General features: G+C 40.1%; 1 long non-coding RNA gene across 1 annotated transcript; it reads right to left on the bottom strand.

The window, feature by feature from the left end:
• Positions 1 to 3,721: 3,721 nt before the first annotated feature.
• LOC125692299 (uncharacterized) lies at positions 3,722 to 16,487 on the bottom strand. Its single transcript, XR_007376572.1, has 3 exons — positions 16,470 to 16,487; positions 5,480 to 5,648; positions 3,722 to 4,104 (listed from the first exon to the last, which is right to left on the bottom strand). It is a non-coding gene; the product is annotated as an uncharacterized LOC125692299 (long non-coding RNA).
• Positions 16,488 to 20,962: the final 4,475 nt, after the last annotated feature.

Raw genomic sequence — 20,962 nt, 5'->3', positions numbered from 1 at the left:
GGGAGTTGAGCAACTCCCAAACGTAATATTTTAGAGATACGTTGCCAGCGAACTATTTTAGGGTGATACCACTCCAGGTCACCAAGTCTCCATCCACCTTCAAGGGTCTCACCCCTCACACTGGGGACACCCAAAGAAGCCCACATGAAGGAACCTCTCCACTCCAATTCCCAGTGACTGAAAGGTCCCAAATGCCCCATCCTCAACTCCGTGCCATAATGCAGGCCTTCAAATGCAGTCTTTCTGTCAGAGCAATGATATGCAGCATCTTCTACTTCAGCCCATGTATTCTCCCATTGCCTCCCTCTCTAAAAGTCTCCTTTAATTAGCTCACAACTAATCCTGTCTATGTCTACACAAAAGTAAGGTGGGATAAGCTACTTAGATTCACTTAATGTCCCATACCATGTCCTCACAGTTTCCTCCAAAACTATCTCAGCTGAAAGCTAATTCCCCTGAAGACGATCCATAAAACAAAGTTCTTATGTAGTTCATCTTCGCACATTTCCAGAGCTACAGTATGCCTCTTAAATGTGAAAATCAAAAGGAAACATTCTTTAAAACCATAATTTTGTGCTCCTTTTCTTATCCTCTCTGGGATTAAGCTAGCAGACAATATTTAGTCTGTTGAGACAGTAGCATGGGACATTTCAACAAGGAATTTTTTTGCCAGAGAATATGGAAGGAATTTGCAGATTTTGGCAGCTATTGCATTTAGCTATGGACCAACTTACCATGAACTTATCAATGCACAGTTGAGGGGCAGTCAGCATTGCTAAGCTTTTCTAACTACTGTCTCTGGAGAGATGAACATCAGTCTATTCCTTTATCTAGAAAGCTACTGTAGGTATCATGAGACTTATTGACTCATGATCATTAGTAAAGTCACAAACCCACAGTCACGTTTATCTCTAGTAAAACATTTTGCCATCTATGCTATCAAAATATTGCAGAAGTCAAAAGAAATATGCACATTTTTATCAGAATCTAAAATGCTTAGTAGTAATTACAGCTATGTGAAAACCAGATTGAAAAAAGGCACACAGTTCTTAAGATGGTTGAAGTCAACTTGCTTACAGCGAAGATGACACAGGATTGCTTTAACAAGGAGTATTATCATTTTTTTTTTATTCTGAGTTTTCTTGAGGATAAGGTTCTTCAAATTTGAAAATGATTATGAAAAACAAAACTATTGGTTGGAGTAATGAGGGAATTGGTTGGAGCCTTTGACCAAAGCACACTCAGAACAATTTTGTCTTTACTGGTCCGATACTACAATTTTTTCATTTCTAACCTTCCTGGTTTCGAGTAGCAATGAAAGGGGCATTCTGAAAGGGAACAGAAGTGGCTTTTATGGTCTTCTATTCAGAACAAATGAGGAAGTGTCAGAAATCTAGATAAAATTAAAGTCAGAATGTAGGAGATTTCCAGTCAGATTTCTCAAGTATGAATTTTCAGATCAGTGTGGCTACCCTTAAGATGAATATTTCAGTTTGTTTAAATTCTCTAACCTGTGCCATTAAAATTGAATGGAGCTTTTGGACATGGTTTGGATTGGGCTCTAGATCAGAGAATAGCTGTTGGAAAAACAACTTATCTATTCTAATCACCATGAAGGGCACATTTATTGCTATTTTAATAGCATTTCCCTGCTATTGCATAAAAGAATGTTGAGATAATGCATTATTCTAAATGATTAAACAGAACACAGTGCTAATGAGAAAAGTGAAATATTGCTGTGGCTGTGCATGTGCTAGCAATCTAGGTGCTTCTAGAAATCCCTAGGGTCTCAGTCATGTTACTAGTATCCTTCATGTAAATCCATCAAAATCAGGAATATGGCACCGTTTCCTGGGTAGCATCTTAAAGCAGACAGGAGGAGAATCCTCAGCTCTTATTCTCTTCTTGTCAAGAAAACTCACATCTGGAGATCAGAAAGTGCATCTCCAAGGATGGGAAATAGCATTCCAATAACATCTGGAGGTTAAAGAGAGGAGCAGTTGAATGAATGAGAGAAGTAGTGGCAAACATTGGATGATGTTTTACTTCTGACAGCCAAAAGCTTGAGCTGTAGGTCTGATGCCTGACGTTCCCTGGGTGAGTAACAAAAACAGATGATGGGAAGATTTCTGCTGTGTCTGGGAGAAGGATTCACATCCAATGCCAGAAGACAGGAAGAGACCTCACCAAATTTCTGAGGGCTCAACCTCTGACTCTGTAGCACTGCATCTCTTTTCCCCAGATGCAGTTCTCCTGGCTAGTCTAGGAAATTACTGAAGCAGAATGTGGTTGAGAAGCCATGAGAGAGTGCTGTGCTCTCATCATGCAGCAGCAAATGGATGGAGCATTGGGTACTGCTGCTCCTAAGCTGTGTCGGAATGAAGCACTTCAGTGAAAACTGTAGGTAGAGTCTGACCTTCCACATTGCCAGTAAGTCTGGGAGTCCATGGGTAAGAAAAATTACTCAGTATTACTCAGTAGAGTACAGACTTTCTAACAAAAGGGTGAATACAATTTGAAAGGCTAAACTGCACAGGCCTTCACAGGAGGTCTGTCTGTTAAAAAAAATATTTGGTCAACTGCTCACAACAGAGTTCCCTTTCCTTTAGTCTCCCACTTTCTCCATTGGGATGTTTCAGAACTTCACCAGAATTTCAGTCCTTCAGCCTTGCTGCAAGTGGCAAAGGTGAAGGGTGAAAGGTGAAAACAAGCACTCTGGCATATGTTTGTGTACCTGAGGATCAGCAGGTTTTGCACATTGCAGTATTGTAGCACATTCATTTTGTCCTCATTATTCCTGCAATGAAATGCTGACCCCGCTAAATGCTCAAGGTTCAGGATGTGACTTTGGGACGCTACAAGGAAATTGGTGGTGCCTCCTCAGTGACTAATGTGTTGATTATAATATCTGCCTTCAGAATTTTGCATAAAACGTGTGAGAGAACTACAGAAGAGGAAGTCAATAGATTTGGATCAATTTGTATGCAAAAAGCCAGGTGATGCATGGCTACTGCACTTACAAAGATTTGTACAAGACAAGGGAATCGTGGTGCAAAACTGGGCTTGTTCTTCTACATATATTTTCAGACCAGTACTGAGGAACTGGAGCTAGACGAGTGAAATTAATGTTACATTTGGTTTTAAATATGGAAGAAGAAAAAAAAAGAAAAAAAGTGAGGAACTAATTATATGTTGCTGGCTGGATCTGTGCTTTACAAATTTGCGTTTATGAATTTTTTTCTCGCGATTAGCAATTTCTATTTGAAAGGGTGAGGAAGTTCTTGGAAGAGTGAGTTACTGTTCACCACTGCTGCCAAGTTTCATGTTTTAATTTCAAGTTTCATGATTTTTGATGCATTCCTTAGAACTTACACTCTTGGAATAAAGACTCTGTAACACTTCCAGCTTTTTTAAAATGTAAAACATGAAGCAATTTCACCTAGAAGTTCTAAAAGGCAAATAAAAAAATTCCAAAATGTGTTACTTGAAGCATACTTCATGATTTTAGGACAGTCTGATGTGACCTGGAAGGCGTGATTCCTGAGGTTTTAAGGAAATTCTGTGCTTTATTCATGTGAAAAATGGTATGTCACTTGTACAGGTACTTTTTCAAAGGCAGCTGCAATAGCTAACCAAAGAGAAACATTTGCAATGACGGGTACAACAGAGCTGTTGTTTATTTTTCATTTTCATACAGCCCGTTTCAGTTAGCTCTCAATTTTCCTCCTCTTCAGTATGATAAGCTGTATGAAGGAGGGGACCTGGGATGGTGAGAGAACTGCAGTTCAACAAATATGGCTCTTTGCTCTGTCCGTGGACTGGTGATTTTGGACAGATAAATGTTGCAGACAAATTATTAAGAAACTTTTGGAATTCTGGCAGTTTTCATTCTGTCAGCATTACTCAGCCAGTTCCCCATTGTCTTCCTCAAGTTCTGCATTCTTACAAATGTGTCCTGTTCCAAGCTCATCCAGTTGATGCGTAGACAAGAATTATGGTTTTGTTTTACTTGAATTTGAGATTTCTTTTCTTCTTCTGCAACAGCTTCAGTTTGCCTATGCCAACCAAGTGTCTTGGCCAGTGATTACTATATTGTATCAGCCACTACAGTGAAACAGAAAAAAATAATGCAGATTAAGAAGTTTATTGATGCAGAAATATTCCATTCAGTTCTGCAAAGGCTAAATTAATGTAATAGAAAAAGCATTTTCAAGTCATTCACTATTTCTTGCAGTTCCTTTTCCCATTTCATTAAAGGTGAAAGTGCATTTAGAGTGCATCACATAAGCATGGCAAAGGAGACATCTGCAAAAAGTAAGATGAAAGGAAAGAATTAAAGGGAAGAAAGAAGAAGGGTTAGAATGTTCTTTTATCTGGGCTGTTTGTGTGCTGTGTTTTAAGTCAAATGACTGTTAGGGTTGCAAATATCTCCACTGCATGTCAGGCTGAGGTCAGTCCTTGGTTTCTCACTGTTGTTTTTCTTTAGGTCGCTGTTGATTCATCATGCAAACAAGCTCAGATTTTCTTTTCTTCTATTCTTAAAGGTCAGATGTAGATATGGTATGCTTTGCTTCCCCATGTTCTCAGTATAAAATGAGGCTATTCTACTCCCTCCCCTTTCATATCTATTTCAGCAAGCTTCTCCTCTAACTTTCTGACATTTTTTTCCATAGCAATAGCAGTATGCTAGCCCTCAAGCTGGATGCTGTGCAAGCATTTGATATAACGTGATCCCAAGAGCTTGCAGTGTTCGTAAAGCAGGATTATGATACAAGAAACGCAGTTGGCAAGCACTTACAAGAAAGCAAAATCCAAGTTCTTCTTCATTGAGGGGCGACTGAAGCAAAAAATACCTTATGTGGATATATGTGGGCCCTGCCACAAACCTCTCTTCTTGCTGCTTCTCTTCTGAAGATTCAGAAGAGAGGTCACTTACTGTTGAAATGGTTTTATTTTGCCATACTTTCAGACATGTCCAGAAGGGTTCTGACTTTGAGGGTTTTTTGAAAATATAGCCGTGATCTTTGAAATTTGGGACGTGAAAGAAAGACTATATTGATGTGATAAGAAAATGTGGTAAAATTGTGTAAAAACTGAGGTCAGGACACGTAAAGTTCACGATCGCACAAAGAGAAAGATTGCTCCCCTTACACTAGGCACATGGGTTTCTGCAGCGTCTGCAGGATCACCAAACCTGGGCCCTTATTTGGAACAGAACTGATTAAAGCTAATGAACAAAGCTAATTAAAGACATATGTCAAGAAGGCTAGAAATATTACAGTAAAATATTCAGGCGTGTTGTCTTCTCACCTCTGTTAAATTACAAGGCTTTATGTTTTCAGTTCTTTACGGTATCTTTTCAGTTCCCCTCTTTGTTGTGTGGATGACCCACACAGAGCAACAGGGGAAAACATGCCAGATAGCAGATATACAAATGACACTATCTGATGCACAGATCTGAAAAATAATATTTTTATACCATTTCTCAGAACAACCTAAGCTCCATGCAGCCGAGTGGGGCTTCTGAGAAGTCACAGGAGCCCTGTGAGGGCAGCCAAAGCAGAGCTATCCTGCTGTCCTCTCACCAGGAATGAGGCTAATGCAGATTCCCAAGGCATTGCCCTGGTTTCTGAGCTTCTGCAGCAGCCCTGCAAAGACAGATGAAGGAAAGAGAGTGAATACAATATGACACTACCAATGGAGAGTTTATAAAGATAGTTCAAAAACATACCACAGAATAGAGAAATTAAAAAGAATTAAATCTTTACAATGACTCCTCAGACTCCATGTTCTGTGACTTTGGGCTGCCGCCTTTTTCATCTGCAGCAAAGTTTTCAATGTTACACCTTGCCTTGTTCAGTTTGTAAATACCATGGCAACCACAAGTAGGGATTTTTAACAGAACTGGTTAGGAACTGAACATTTTTTCCTTTTCAGCCTTATTGTGTGTATGTGCTGGGGTATGTGCTATACTTTTTTGATAGGGAGGAGGAGATCACAGCACCTACATGCAAGAGATTGCCTTTCTTGTTTACACTGATATTCTTGCCCACAATTTACTTTATGATGAGCTGCAATATTTACAGCTGAAGTTAAAGATCACTGCATGAAAAAATAAAACAAAAGACCAGCCCAACTCTGAGGATCACACAGTTTAAACACACAAGACAACCACAGCATGGAAGGATGAATGTGCTGTCATTACTCAAATCGCATAAGCATGCTTCCAGAGAATACATTTCCAAAACACTGAATTTCAGAACGTGGTATTTCTTGCTTCAGAATTTCACAGAATCATAGAATCAGCAAATTGTTTGAGTTGGGAGAGACCCTTAACAGCCATCTAGACAAACTCTCCTGTAATGTGCAGGGACACCTACAGCTAGACCAAGTTTCTCAGAACCCCATCCTATTTGACCTTGAATGTCTACAAGGACAATCTCTGCTATCTCTTTGGGCAGAGAGTTCCACTGAGTAATCATGTTTATTGTAAAAGATGATGATTTTCCTCCTATATGGATTTATTTGACCCTTTTTTTTTTCAAAGTGACTAGAAATGTAGGGCGTCTCTCCACTGGAGTACTCACATAGAGATATCTTAAGAAAACCTGGTAGCTGTGGTTAGAGATGTGTGAATATTCCTCCAGGTAAGCATCTGGAATTGCTTGGCCTGTCTCACCAGCTTTTCTGATACCTCCAGCACTGGATATACTTCTCTCATACCAGTTGCTACTGATGGTATTAACACTTCACTAAGCTGAGCAAGATTTACCTCTCACTTTGGCCTATACTATGCTTACAAGGTGTTGCCAGCATGCCATCAGATAGTAATGTGAAAGAAATAATCAGATTGTAACAGGATTTGGAGACCAAATGCACAAAGCTGTCCAGCTAAGTCCATTGAAATTAGATGAGAACATCATTGTTTCCCAGATAAGGCCTTAGCATCGTTTCTATCTGCACATTCTCACGTGTTAGCTAAGGAAGGCATGCCAAAGCATACCTCTGAAAAACTTCAAAATAATATTAAAATCAAGATTGCAGAATACTAAGGAATTTCATTGAGAGTCCTTAAATCTTCTGACTGTGCATATACTGCTGTGAGTTTTTGAGCTTTCAGTATTCTTGCAGTATCTGCCTAGTCTTCTTTGGACAGTAAATCTCATCCCTCAGAAATTACATCACAGAGCATATTCACCAGATGGGAATGGAATTGCAGGTATCTGTGCAACTTTGGCATCATCATTTTGTCTCTTTCATGTGTTTCCACTCCTGCTCTAAGCTTCTAGAAATATTTCCTCTTTTCCATCACTGCAAAAGCGCCTATTCAGAGGTGAATTTGTACCCCAAATAAACAAAAAATCCCCAATCCAGCACAGAGTGGGAGGCAGAAATTGCCTATTTATGATTTCAAAGTCCTGCTATATGAAGATGACTGGGCTGCCTGGAAATGCTACGTCTGCTGCTTTCTGCATGCAGGCAAGCATTTCCTCAGATCACACACTTCTGATTTGTCAGCCATTTCCCCAAAATTGGACCGAGACCCCAAGAGGCAATAAACTTGAAACTAAGCAGGAACAACTGAAACAGAGAAATGAGAGTGGCATCACTGTGGCTAGGGATCCCTGGCTGTAGTTACACAGCGGTTTATTGGATGACTCTGTTTTCAGTGCTCAAATATAATTTGAACGGGGAAATACGGGTACCTAAACATAATGCCTCTGTAGATGACTGCAGTTGCTGGAGCCATCTAACCGTGTTGGCAGCTCTGACACAGGATTTATGGGAGGATCTATGCCCTGCTGGAGCAGCAGCTGCAAGCCAGATGGGCTGCTCAGAGCAGCTCCAATGACATTAGACAGCTCTTACACTTAGGCACCTGAATCTCTCTAAATGTTCCTTTCTTGGAAATAAATGCTTTAGAATCCATTCAGCTCTGCTTCTAAGTTACAGGAATGGTTAAACTATATAATCAAATACAGATCGGAAAATGACTGAGAAGAGTCACCTCAGGCAGTCTGACACAGCTTCTTGCAGCACGGATTGGGACACAGTCCTTATGAAAGCATATAATTTTTTCTGCAAGACCCATCTCTCATTCGGTCTTCAGAAGCTGGAAACTTACACAAACTTTTCCCTCTTTTAATTACTGTGTACCTTTCAGCCTTTGCAGTGAATATAAAATTATTAATTTCCTCACAGAAAATTATTAGTGAATATTAATGAATACAACCTTACAGCATCTCTCCATACAAAAAAAGGTCTCGGTTCCCAATTACTGTTGTAGCTGTGATATCAAAATCCTTGAACTGAAAACAGGAACCAGGTAGCATGAGCAGAACACATGTGGATGTGCTGCACAGGACCTCTAACATGCTGAGAAGTTCGCAGAGTCACCAAGGCTGCAAAAAGACCTTCAAGATCAACACTGATTAACAAGTTTGACCTATTAATTTTCTTCACAGCCACATGCTGAATGCTATGGTAAATTAATGAAGGTATCAAAGGGTGTGTTATGTCACCTTATCCTAGTAAGGAATACAAACACAAGGGGTTATGAAGTTCAAGATGTTACATTTACATTTGCACTGTAAGCAAATTAGGAGCAGGAAGACGAAATAATGCGATATAGGAGCTAGGATGTAAATAAATGATTCAGCTGAGAGGAGGTGGGCAAGAAGAGGGAAAAACAGGAGATGGATGGCTGTGGGAACAGTCACTGCTCACAGGCAGGACAGTGAATGGTGTCAGTGAGACACGCTGAAATGTCACAGAGCCTTCTGAAGTGCAGAACACACTGTGTTTAACATTTTATTTGATCCTGGAATCTCTGGTTTTGATATTAATGTGATTAGTCCTAAAAGCCAAGTCCAAAGTGTGCCTTGCACTTAAAAGGCCAGGTGAGCTCTGGGAAGCTGGAGATGATGGGGTGCAGTGTCTCATCAGCAGTGAATCAGCAGGAAGGAGGGAGCTGAAGTGCCCACTCTGCAGCCCAGCAGAAGGGACTGGAAGAGAGGTCTGAGTGGTGATGACATGCAGCAAAGCTGGTTGAGACCTGTGCTGGCAGAACAGGAGATTCTGCCAGGGAAGGATGTTCCCACACTGCCTCCAAGGCCATGGAGATATTCTGCAAGGCCCTGAATAAACCCGAGTTGTTAGAAACATCAGGTCTGGAGTGAATGGGTGATGTTAGTCATTAGAGATGTCCACTCTAAGACATATCCTCCACAGTTTTTCTAAGCCTTTACTCTTTTGCTAAAATTTGCAGTGGCCACAGTGCAGATCCTGCCACCTTCAGCAACTGAGCTGAGAGCCTGGCAGGAGGCTACAGCTCAACCAGACGTCGCAGTGCTGCACAGAACAGGCTCGCATCCTTTGTAGTACAAGTTGCAGTCGCCAAGGGCAACATTCTACTGATACAGGTCTGACCCTTTTTCCTGCAAACCACTGTCTCCTCCACAGTACCTCCTTCCAGGATCTCCAATAATGAAATGGATCTCATGAGGTAAAAAGAAAGTGTTGTAGAGACCAAGATATGAAGTACGTGTATAAAGGGAGTCAAATGAAGACTGTCCAGGATCTCTAAATTTTGCCATTTCCTAATTTCTTCATTTAGCTTTCTTGTAAAGTGGTATTTAGAAAAAAAAGCAATTTCCTATTTCCCTTCAAAAAAAGGTAAAACAAAAAATTATCCAGACAAACCACAGAAAAAATTAATTCTGTGATGTGACTCTGTCTTGACTCGTAGTAGTAGGATTGGGACTTTCTGTCTACCATCTGCATTTTTGTTTTTATGTTAAGGTGAAGAAAGTCATTCTGCTCCTGCCCTCTGTACATCTCCAAGCCAGGAAGGCCATGTGGTCCAATGGACATAGGATCTCTGTATCTCATCACCCTCTTCATCTCCTCTACCATTCCTGCATTCTGCTTTCCCCCTTCCTTGTTAGCTCATTCTATAGCCCTTTCCAATGACTTTCTGGTTCTGTTTTTATTCCTATCCCATTCATATCACTTTCTTTTTGCCTTCCATTCCACAAAGATGCAAAGTCCCAGCTGATGCAAGAGCAGCTTCCCATTGAATATGCAGGTGGAGTTCAGTCTCCATAAATGCAAAAATTTCTGTATAAAAAGGAAATCTTCACTTTGCAAAGATGAAGCAATGAGCACTGTGGAAGCATGTGTGGGTAATGTAATGGAAGCAGATAAATAAGAGATAGGATGGAAAGTGTTTGGTTTAATGTTTTTCCTGCTTAAATTGCTATAATAAATTTTGTTGCATGCATGAGGTAAGATTTTATGCCACGTGTTGAGAAAAGACTGTTAGATTTCTGTTTTCTTTACAGTGTTGTGCTGTTGGCTTGGCAAGAGGAGCAGTGTGTTTGCTCCAGAAGCACATTTCCTGTGGCAAATTTAATATTGAATGAACTGGGAGCTAAATCCACAGAGAACAAATCTCCACAATTTTCAATGACTAGTCAAATACTAGGCCCAGAACAAGAGTCTAAACTGTTATTGCAGCCTCTTGGACCAAGCAATTTGGTAATGTGTTTCAGTGGGTGCTACAGCCAAGAGGGCCAGGAGCTGCTAAACCTCCTCCCAGAATTCATCTCAGTGCTGCAGTATGCACAAAGTGTGAGTTGCAGCTGCAAATCTTGGCATGCACAGCCCTGAGCAGTTGCAGGAAACACGCTTTATTGCATCCTTAAGTCTAGGACCTGAGCCAGCTTTCTTGATGTGGGTTGCACCTTTATCACAGGCTACACATGCTTGTGTCAAAATTACAGTTGTTTCACTGGATAAGCCAAGCCTGCTTCAGCAACCCATTACTTCTGGCTTGTGTGGGAGAGGAGAGTTCATGTCTCTTTCTCATCTCAGGTAAGGTGGGGATTTGAAGCTATTGCCTCAGTGCCACAGTGGTTTGTCAACTAGTACCATACAAGTAAAGTTACGTTCCTTGCTATCTTCTATTTAAGGGTTACTCATGCCCTCACTTTAAAGGCAAGGTAGGAGAGACTGTGCAGAAACTCCTGTTGGGACTTTGCCTTGAACTAGGGCTGATTCTGAGCATCTTATGGAAAACTGTACATGGTCACTGGGAAACAGGGCTCTTGCAAAAGCTCACTGTGGCTTTCAGCAGGCTTCAAACTAATAGATACATATGTAGTAAGATCCAGATGCAGTAAATCTATGATCATCTTGGTGAACTTTGAAATATGCAGACTTTTAAAGGTGAAGGTGGTTAACTACCAGAAAGCCCTGTCAGATCTGGTGGATCCAATCTTAGGAATTATTATTTTTGACCAAAAGTACCACTTCCCTGAAACTGTTGCTCTAGTTCAAGCAAGAACTGACTTGAAAAGATTTGGCAGTTGGTCTGGTAGGTTATACAAGGCACCAGGCAAGTTGATCACAACTGACCTTTGCTACTCTACTATTAATGGAGAGGATACCTATTACCTGGATACTTATATTTACCATGCGTTAGACAAGTTCTCCTTTGCACTCTGCATGCTGTTATATGAATCTGAGGCATGTAAATATGCGATGTCATGCTTTTATTTTCCTGAAAATCCTTTAGCATTTCCTTTTGAACGTCCTCCCCTGCAGGTAGATGTCTTTCACCTGCCACCAATTATAACATACACGTTTGATTCAGTTCATACTGGTCAAAGTCGTTCGCATTTAATTACAACAGAGGAAGATTTTCTCTCTTGCCTCAACACGTCTAGCTTACTCCGTTTCCTCAAATTCAATTCCAGTTTACTCAAATCCTGTTACATAACATATTTCTTCCTTCAATATGAAGTCACAAAATGCATTATTGAAAAGCTCATGGCAGTCTTTAATTGAAGAAAAACTGCAGGCAGATTTTTAAATGTAATATGCTGCCCACTTCTGTATTTCTTCCCTCAGCTGTATACTGAAATGTCTATGTGAGTACAGGTAACTGTGCTGTAGCTGAATTTGCTACAAACTAACTGATCAGGAGTCCATGCCTCATCATAGGAGTCTGCAAGGAATTTCCTGAATATGAAAGATATCATATCAGCCCACATTTATCATTTTACTGAAATCTGACTGATATTTTTAGATGCTTTTTTTTTTTTGTCATATAATCCTGAAGTTTGTTGCATGAAACATTATTTTTTTCCTCTTCAATTCCCCAAATGACACATTTCCCCTCATTATAAACCATCCTGCCCATTTCCACATTAGTTGAGTTTGTTTTTTTTTCTCTACATGCTGTGGTATGGTTCCAGGTGATGTGACAGTTTCTGCAGACACATACTCAAAGCCGTATCTCCAATTGGAACGCTATTTGCTTGATCCAAATTGTTAATTACAAAGTTTTAAAGCAGAGTTTAGGAATTAGATCAAATCCACAGTTCATTTAGTCCAAAACCCTGGTTTTGTAAATGGTGTAGAGAAAAACAATGAATATCTCCAGCAGATAATAATGAGGTAACCAACTCATCTTATTAGTTCTCACTACTTGGTGTTGGTATAAATTGCAGTGCAGGACACAGAGTAGAAAGGGATGCCTGAACCATTTAATTAACTTTCTGACAATCACACAATCACATTCAGAAAAGAACAGAGTTCCATCTTGAAATAATTTTCCTCTTTCTCAGCAGCTCAACTGCTTCTTCACCTATTTTAGCATTTTCACTGTCCACCCCAGGTCTAGAGAAATTGCTGAGTTTGATATGAAGTCTCTAATTGTTCTCATTTACTTTATGTTGCTTGGTTTCCTACAGGGGTTTTGATGCCTGAAGATCCCTTCCTTCCATGTACATGATCTGTAGGCTGGAGCTGCCTTGAGATGCCGTGATCACTGTCTCTCTGCAAATGTTTTCTATCTGCATAGTGGACGAGTGCACAGGGTTTGGTCCAGGAAATGTTGAGGACCCAATCTTGATCTTTGCTTTACTGTCACAACTTTCTTACCTGTTTGACTTTCTTCCAGGCAGCTAGAAAATATTTTCCTGTTTCTTTTAATATCCTCTGCAGGTCTGACTCAGCTTGACTTTTGGCAATACTCCTTTTATTGAACACAGATTTCATAGCTGATCAAATCTTTTTGCAATACTTCTGACCTCTCTGCTGGTCTTAATATGACTTCTGAGATGCTGACTCAGTTTGCTTAGTCTGGAGTCCTTCCTAAAAGATTTTCTTTTACTTAGGATGAAAGTTCCAGATAGTACAGCAACTTTGGCTAAAATACATTTCTTTCCATTCATGTCATTTACTTCTTTACATGGTTGAATTCGTTTCATTACACGAGTGCCCTTTCATAATTGAAAAACTTTTGAGTCTTTCACTGAATTTAAGCTAAGTCAGGTTGCAATCGTGAACCACTTTGTAACTAGAAAATATAGAGCATACACTACATTTTTTGATAACTTCTCTGTTATCTAAGCACCATTACTGAGCAGAACTCTATGATATCCCTAGAGCCCCATTTCTCCCTTCCTTGCCCCATTATCAGAGGCCAAGGCTCCCTGTATTCCTCAAAGGCGTCCTGAGATTCCTCTCTGCTTTTCCCAGAAAACCCTGCCCACATGCCTGACCACAAAACCTGGTGAAGAATCTGCTGTACCTCTCTCTAGCCATAAAATGGTAGCATTTAGTTTCTAATCTACATGTAGGAAACTAGGTAGTACATTACCCAGATGCACAAGCCAGCCATACCTGCTTCTGTGACCAATATTCACATACTGACCTGAGTGTGCTAGGCTTGTAATGTGAAGCTACTGGAACAACCTTTTTCTCCCAATAAACATCCCCTTATCCAGGCTTTTCCTGCTTATTTCCCACAGTTCAGTCACTTGGTTGTACATACACTCAGGCACAGCCTTTCCCATCTAAGCATGGTTGAAGCCCAGGCTGGGAATGAGTGCTATAGCTGCTAGACAGTGCAGAAGGGCACAGTGTTTTTATCTTATTTCCTGATGCATCTAGTAAGTCTCTATGGAAGATTGTGATTCCAAAGATGATGTCTCATCATTAGCAAATTAGATGCTATAATCTGCTTCTAAATGAATCTTCTTAGGAGGGCATTACTCAGGGTCAGATTAAAATTAAGTGAGGGAAAGACTGATTAAAATGTAAGGTGAGCTTCCGTTATGTGCCTTTGGTGGGTGCAACACAAAACCCTTGAAAGGGTAAAGGCAATTTCAATCTACTTTATTTTTAAATGTGGCAGTTTGGTTTGCTCTGCAACTGCCTCTGAATTATAATGCCTTACAGATCCTACGGTGAGGTGCATCTCCCTCTCTCCTCTGGGCCCCAACTCTTGGGCCTGTGGGAGACAAGCGATTTCTTCTGCTGTTTGAGAATGTGCCTAGAGCAGAGAAAGATCTTAATAACTGCAGGAGGGTTGATGGCTGTTGCAAGTACTTGTCCTGGGGCTACAATAAACATAATGAGCCCTTCTTATGCTCTTCCAGCCACACTACCACTATCATGCAGTGTTACGGGAAGCTGGGCTAGCCAAAAGTTTTGGCTGTATTTGGCTATATATTGGTGGTGTTTCTTTTAAAATACAACATCCCAAATTAGATGACACATCTTATTAGTCTATTTGTTGAGTCTTGACCTGGCTTCTGAGAGGGAAACAAGCCAAGTTACATCAAAGAATCTTCCAGAGGTTAGTTGAACCTCACCAGAGACCCAGCCTCTTATCCAGGGGCAACACATGACCACTTATGTGGTTTTTGACCCTGATCAACCTCTGTTTATCTTTTATAATCTTGGATTAACTCTGTCTGGATGCAATGACTGGGATGCCATGCTGATGCTGTTAGGGTAAGATGGAACACTATAAATGGGCCAGTAAATTATTATTTGCTTTTCATTTTTACTGAAATAAATGACTTAGTGAGCCATTGCATTTCAAAGCTTTGCTACAGAAGATCAAAACTGTCCTGTTAATTAACTGCCATGTTAATTAATTAGACGTGTTTGGCTGCAGAGTATTTTTCTCATGCTTTACAAACGGCATTAGCATTTCTAGTTCCTTGTCTCATATCAGCTATGACTGAGCATGAAGGGAGTTTGTGATAAATAGCAGTCTAAACCATTCTTTCACACATTCCTTTCTGCTCCTGCCCCATCCACTGGCTTGTAAGCTTCTCCTCCATGACCTCCATCCACACATCCCCAAGGCCACTGAGACAGCCTCACATATACGACCAAACAGCCCTTCCCCACATCTTGTAAGCATTCTCCTTTACATGGGATTGTTTGCAAAGTGCTCTCATATTGGTCACTATGCAGTGAATACTGCAAAGCAGAGGGACCAGCCTTCTTTTTACAGGTGGATAAACTGAGGCATAGAGTAGTTGCCTGTGATTATACAGCAGAGAACATTTGCCACCATAAAGAGTTGTTACTTTTTTTCCTCAGCACAACAACCTGTGAGGCACTAATTCCCATCTCAGCACTAAACTCTATGCTTTGATTTTACTGTTTCTGTTCCATCCCAAAAGATCCTCCGTGGTCTTGGTAACTGGAGAGGAAGTTGCTCTTCCTCACTACCAAGTCCACACAGGGCTCCCCAAGCCAATTAGTGGTGTCTTCTTGAAAGGCCTCCTAATCTAATTAGTTGTCTCTCATGAACCTACCAACAACACACGGACTTGCACAAAACAAAGACCATTTGGTTGTTTTCCTGTTCAGGGTTTCTAATTTCAGAGCTCCAGATTTGCTGGGTGATACATGACATCTTCATGCCAGCGAAGCATGGTCCAATTCCTACTACAGTCCATAAAAAGGCCCCTGCTGACATTTGGCTCTGACTCAAGGCCTACAGCTTTATCAGAAAGCCCTGCTGTCTGCCCAGTTTTGGAGTCTAATTCACATACTCAGGAAAACACAAGGACAGCTACAAGACACTAATGAAATCAGACAGGTATATCAATAATCCAGATTAGGTCTTTTTAGACAAATGTTTGGCACAATGGGCTGTACCACAATAGATTCTTTCCTTTTCTCTGAACATTCTAGAAAACAGGCTTAAATTATGGCTAATTTTGTAGACGTTGTAACAGCATTAGTGTTTATTTCTAGGCTTTCCAGGATAGTTTGGTCTCCAGGCTGATCTGGTAGTAAAATGAGGCATCAGTAAACAAAAGCAAGGTCTCACCAAGAAATGCTGACTGTTACTCATGGCACAGTATTTTCTTCTCAGAGTTTGCTAGAAGTATTTTACCTTTGCTGGGAGGTCACAAGATCTTCCACTGTTTCTCCTGTCTTGCTTTTAAGTGTAGATTTGAATTAGATATAAATTTATTGTGTTAGCAAAAGTCACTATGTATGGTAAGATATATAAGTAGTAGATGCAATGTTGTATAATCAATGGATATTAAGATGCTATAATTAGGAAATAAACAAGAGGGTTTGGCAAAGTAGATTATGATAACAAAGAAAATAGATAGAAAGCTTACCCCTATATTGGGCTCACTTACATAACTCCAGCAGAGAAGATCTCCAGAAGAGAACCCTCCCTACTAGTAGTCAGCTCTTAAATAGGTCTAAATTGCCTTCACCTGTGCTCCTCTAGCTGACTCATTGCTCGCCTCAGGTGATCAATCAGAAGTTCAGGCCGTGACTCAGCAGTTCCCATACAAATGGGTATGCGTGTGTCAGAAACCTCTCTACAGAATTATTTGAAGCATAAAGTTAAAAAAGACCACAGGGATATTAACTAGCAGAATAGATAAAGACAGGTTCAGATGAGCCTCATGGAAGCAATAAACAAATGGAAAGGGTCAAAGCAGGCTGAACACAATCAGAATCTTGAGACAATAGGAACTATGGACTTATGAAGGATACGCTTTAGGAAGACTGTAAACCAACTCCAGGAATATACAGCTACATTCTGTCATCTAAGAAAACAATGACTGGTGTGTCAAAAGCCTCTTTTTGGATACATTTTCATGATATATTTTTGTGAATGTATGGAGGACGTCAATTGCAGAAGACAGAAAGACGTCTTTCATGATCAGTTAATAAAAGGTCCAGGATGAACGAGCTTTCTTTGATAAACAACTGGTAGGAGTTATGGGCTACTCTGCTCTGATCTCCAATGGTATGAAATGCAAATAACTTCTCTTGCTAAATTAGCAAGAATGTAAGAATTAGTGCTTCGAGAATGATTCTCTGTTTCCAAGTCCTACTACACTTCAGTAGTGCTTCAGATCTAGTGAGATGAAATGAGCAGCATGGATATAGATGTGTCTTAGTATTAAGTACCTGCTAATTTTATTCAGGAAAATGACCCTTGCTGCTCTTAGTTCAACTGTTCTTTGCATAATCTCAGCTAAGTGAATAACAAGTGTCTTTAAAAAAAACTATACCATAAAGAACTGAGAACAGGAAAGGGCATTAAATTATTCTGAATGCCAGGTGCTTTTGTTTATATTTCCTCTTTCTAGGGACATCTCACTACAGCTTGGTGAAAGAAATAGAGGAAGGAGGGGAAGATAAAGAAACAAGAAGCAAGCAGTATGTTTGAAGGAGAAATAGCATGAAGACTGAAGAACTCCATGGAAAAAAAAAAAGAAAAGAAATATCCTTAAGAACAAGCATTGCTTACAGAAAAGTGACTTTTATGGCATCATAATTGGATAGAGAGGTTTTTTTTTCTAGGAAAAACGATATTATTTAAGCCCCACTATAAAGCCATATTTTTGTTTTGATATGTTTCCTAGTTTGCAGATCGTTAATGCCCTTCTATCGTCCTACTATGCTCTGTCTCCTTCCCTAAGATGTGGTCACTAGCAGCAAGCAAAACTACAGGTACCAGAAACTATCAGAAAAAAAGAAACTTGAAATCAAGGACTGTACTCATCCTGCCTTGACTTCACTGAGGTCAGAATCATCTAGGAAATAAAACTACTGAACAGAGCACAACCCTTCACATATCTTTGGTGCTCATACGTCAACAAGGTTGTGTTCTCTAGAATTTCCATATGGCAGAATATCTACAAGAAGCAGGGAGAAGGAAATTAGCTAGTTTCAAAGTGTTTGAGGTTGAGGTGAAAAGGAGTGCCCTATCTCAAGGCTGCAAATAAGAGCAGCTGTTCCTTTAGCAGAACGTGATTTTCACCATCACTGGCAAACAATTTTTTGTTAACAAAATGTTGCTATTTCTATTTGCCTGCATTCTTTTAAAAGGTAAATGCAGGGTTTATTAGGAAGTTGTACTCTCATTTAGTCATAACAAGCCCATCTTTAAAAAACCTAGAGATCTTGCTTCCTTATTCCAATGTGTTCTACAGCATCTGAGAATAAGAACTCACTAATTCTAATTCTCACTCAAAATTATTCATTCTCACTATACTTCCATTAGCCTTTGTGACAGTGTTTGCATCTTCTTAATTGTTTCTTTATTTTTTTAATCAATACCTGGTGATTAGCCATTTAACAGATTTTGTACAGGGCAATCATACCCCATTTTCTAGCCTAAGTCACCCATATTTTATTCTGTTCTTGTGGAATGAGTACTCCATTTACTTTTTTTTTTTTTTTTTTTTTTTAAATAACCATTCTTTGTACTTCTCCCTCTTAGAATTCACATTTTTTTAGAATGGAGAAGTGCAGATCAGATTGTTACAGTCAGCTGTACAACAGTGTAAGCAAGTCTCCACCTCCTATAAACAGTGAGATGATGCACCCCACAGTTGCTTCTGTATTTTCTGGCTATATCTGATTGATCCCATTGATCCCATGACTGCCGAACTACCCAGAATGTCCTTTTGCTCTTCTCTTTAGCCTGGCAGTTTTGCTTTTGTGTGTCCAGTCATTTCATCAAGGATGACATGAGGTGTAAGCATACTGTGTGCAGTCATTGAGTTATCTCCTTTCATCCCAGTCATCTGCCAGGCTCTAGAAAGTTCAGTCCAGCCTGAGAAGTTGACCATGGAATGAGGCATTTCCTTGTTGTGGCTGTTCTCTCACAAAGGTCACAGACACTTCCCATTTCCCAGAGCCATACACAGAGGGATCACACATGAGAAAGCAATTTCTGCTATTTGTTCCAGTCCTATTTTACTGAGTCTTCTCCCAGTGCTTTTCCAGGGGTTGCACAGCAAGTTCTGTCTGTGGAATTATTTTAAACTTACTTGATTTTTTTTTTCTTTTGCTACTAGATTATTTTGGTGTTTGACATGGAGCTACCACAGTGATCTCCACATCCTGCGCTTGCATGCATTGTCCTCCAGTCAGAACTTTCTGTCCATCTGAGTAGTCTTGTTCCTGGCCTGTCTTTGTGGCTTTGGATCTTAATGCAACTCAAAGAGGAGTTCTGTTATTCAAGTGAAAAATGTCTATTATGGGAAACCATGGAGGTCAAAGAGGCTTCACTTAACTCTCAGAACGGCAGAACTGCAAATTTGGGAAAAAGTGCAATCCCTTTACTCAAAACTGAGCCTTATGTACTTACAGAAGATCTGATATAGGATCACGAAGAACCCAATACATTGCAGTGTTGGGCTCTACCAGTCTTTTTAGAAGTTGTGCTGCCGTTCAAGATGCTGCTAGGGAAGTCTGGGAGTTTGGGAATGAGAACTGTCACTAGACTAAGAAAGATGAAGAAGTTCTTGACTGTAAGATGCTAACAAGGAGTTACCTGCCAGTAGAACCTTCTACTAACTACCTGAATCACGCTGCCTGATAAAATTTTCACGAAAGTGCCTCATTCACATTGTTTAAAAAACAAAGGCATGTAGGAGCTGCATGCTATCCTTGTTAAGAATTCCAAGGATGTGCTCCTGAATCTGCAAGTGATAGACATTTGGTTGTTGAAATACTTTTGAGAATATTTTCTGTTATCATTCTTCATGCAGAAGGTGGCGATGCTCTAGAACAGGTTGCCCAAGGAGGCTGTGGATGCCTCACCCCCAAAGGCATTCAAGGCCAGGCTGGATGTGGCTCTGGGCAGCCTGGTCTAGTGTTTGGCGACCCTGCACATAGCAGGGGGATTAAAACTAGATTATCATTGTGGTCCTTTTCAACCCAGGCCATTCTATGATTCTGTGATTCTATGATTCCTTTCTCCAGCTGTTCTGCTACCATGTTTATTTAACTTAAGAGGTGAAGATTCTTAAAAACAAAAGAGACAATTATCACACTTTGAGAGATGTCCAGCACTGTTTCTAGGATTGTTATTTATTGTATTTTCAGTATGGGCTCTTTCTTTTATAGATGCATCGGACCCTGAAGGTGTGACCAACCTTGGTTTCCATGCGCTACCTATTGAGGAGGGAACTCCAAAACTGGGGGCTCACAAATAATCTGCTGAAAACAGACAAACCAACACTGATCTACTAGCAGCTATGAAAACATAGGGCTCCTGTTATTTACTATCCTCTTTTTTCTGCTCTTTGAGGCTTGTAGTATATGCGTGGCACATATTTAAGCTTTTATCTACAGCCATTAGGACTGGAACTTTTTAAAATGAATGCTGAGATTCTCACATAATGACAAGAGCTGGGGAAAACATCAAATATCATGAGACATATGAAAAACATCTTAAGTTGGCAGCACTGCACATAAAAAGAGAGTGCTCTTGCCTTGAAGAGCTACAGTCCAAACACATGAAACAGAGTGGTAGAAAGTAGCATTACCACAATTTTACAGACACAGCAAGATTAAAGAAGAACTTGTCAAAGGTGAAACTGAGCAAAAATCTGTCTAAGGGCTAGAGCCATTGCTATAGGAATACACTTCTTTTTCATTATAGTTTTAGTTGTCATGAAGAAAATAAAATATTTTGAATGCTGCCAGAGGACTGTTTTCCTTGCTAAAGCAGGCAAATTATGTTATTGTTGTGACAAATCATGCTAACATATTGCTTCAGTGGGCCATAAGTTTCATAAATAGAAGTTCTTGCAGTATGGGGTATTCATATTTTTCAGTGAAACCAATGAAAGCAACGTTACAGCACCCAGTGAAAGTA

This window comes from Lagopus muta, chromosome 4 (genome assembly GCF_023343835.1).
Source record: "Lagopus muta isolate bLagMut1 chromosome 4, bLagMut1 primary, whole genome shotgun sequence".
NCBI lineage: Eukaryota > Metazoa > Chordata > Aves > Galliformes > Phasianidae > Lagopus > Lagopus muta.
The sequence above is the reverse complement of the archived record's forward strand: the minus strand, read 5'-3'. Positions and strand labels throughout refer to the sequence as shown.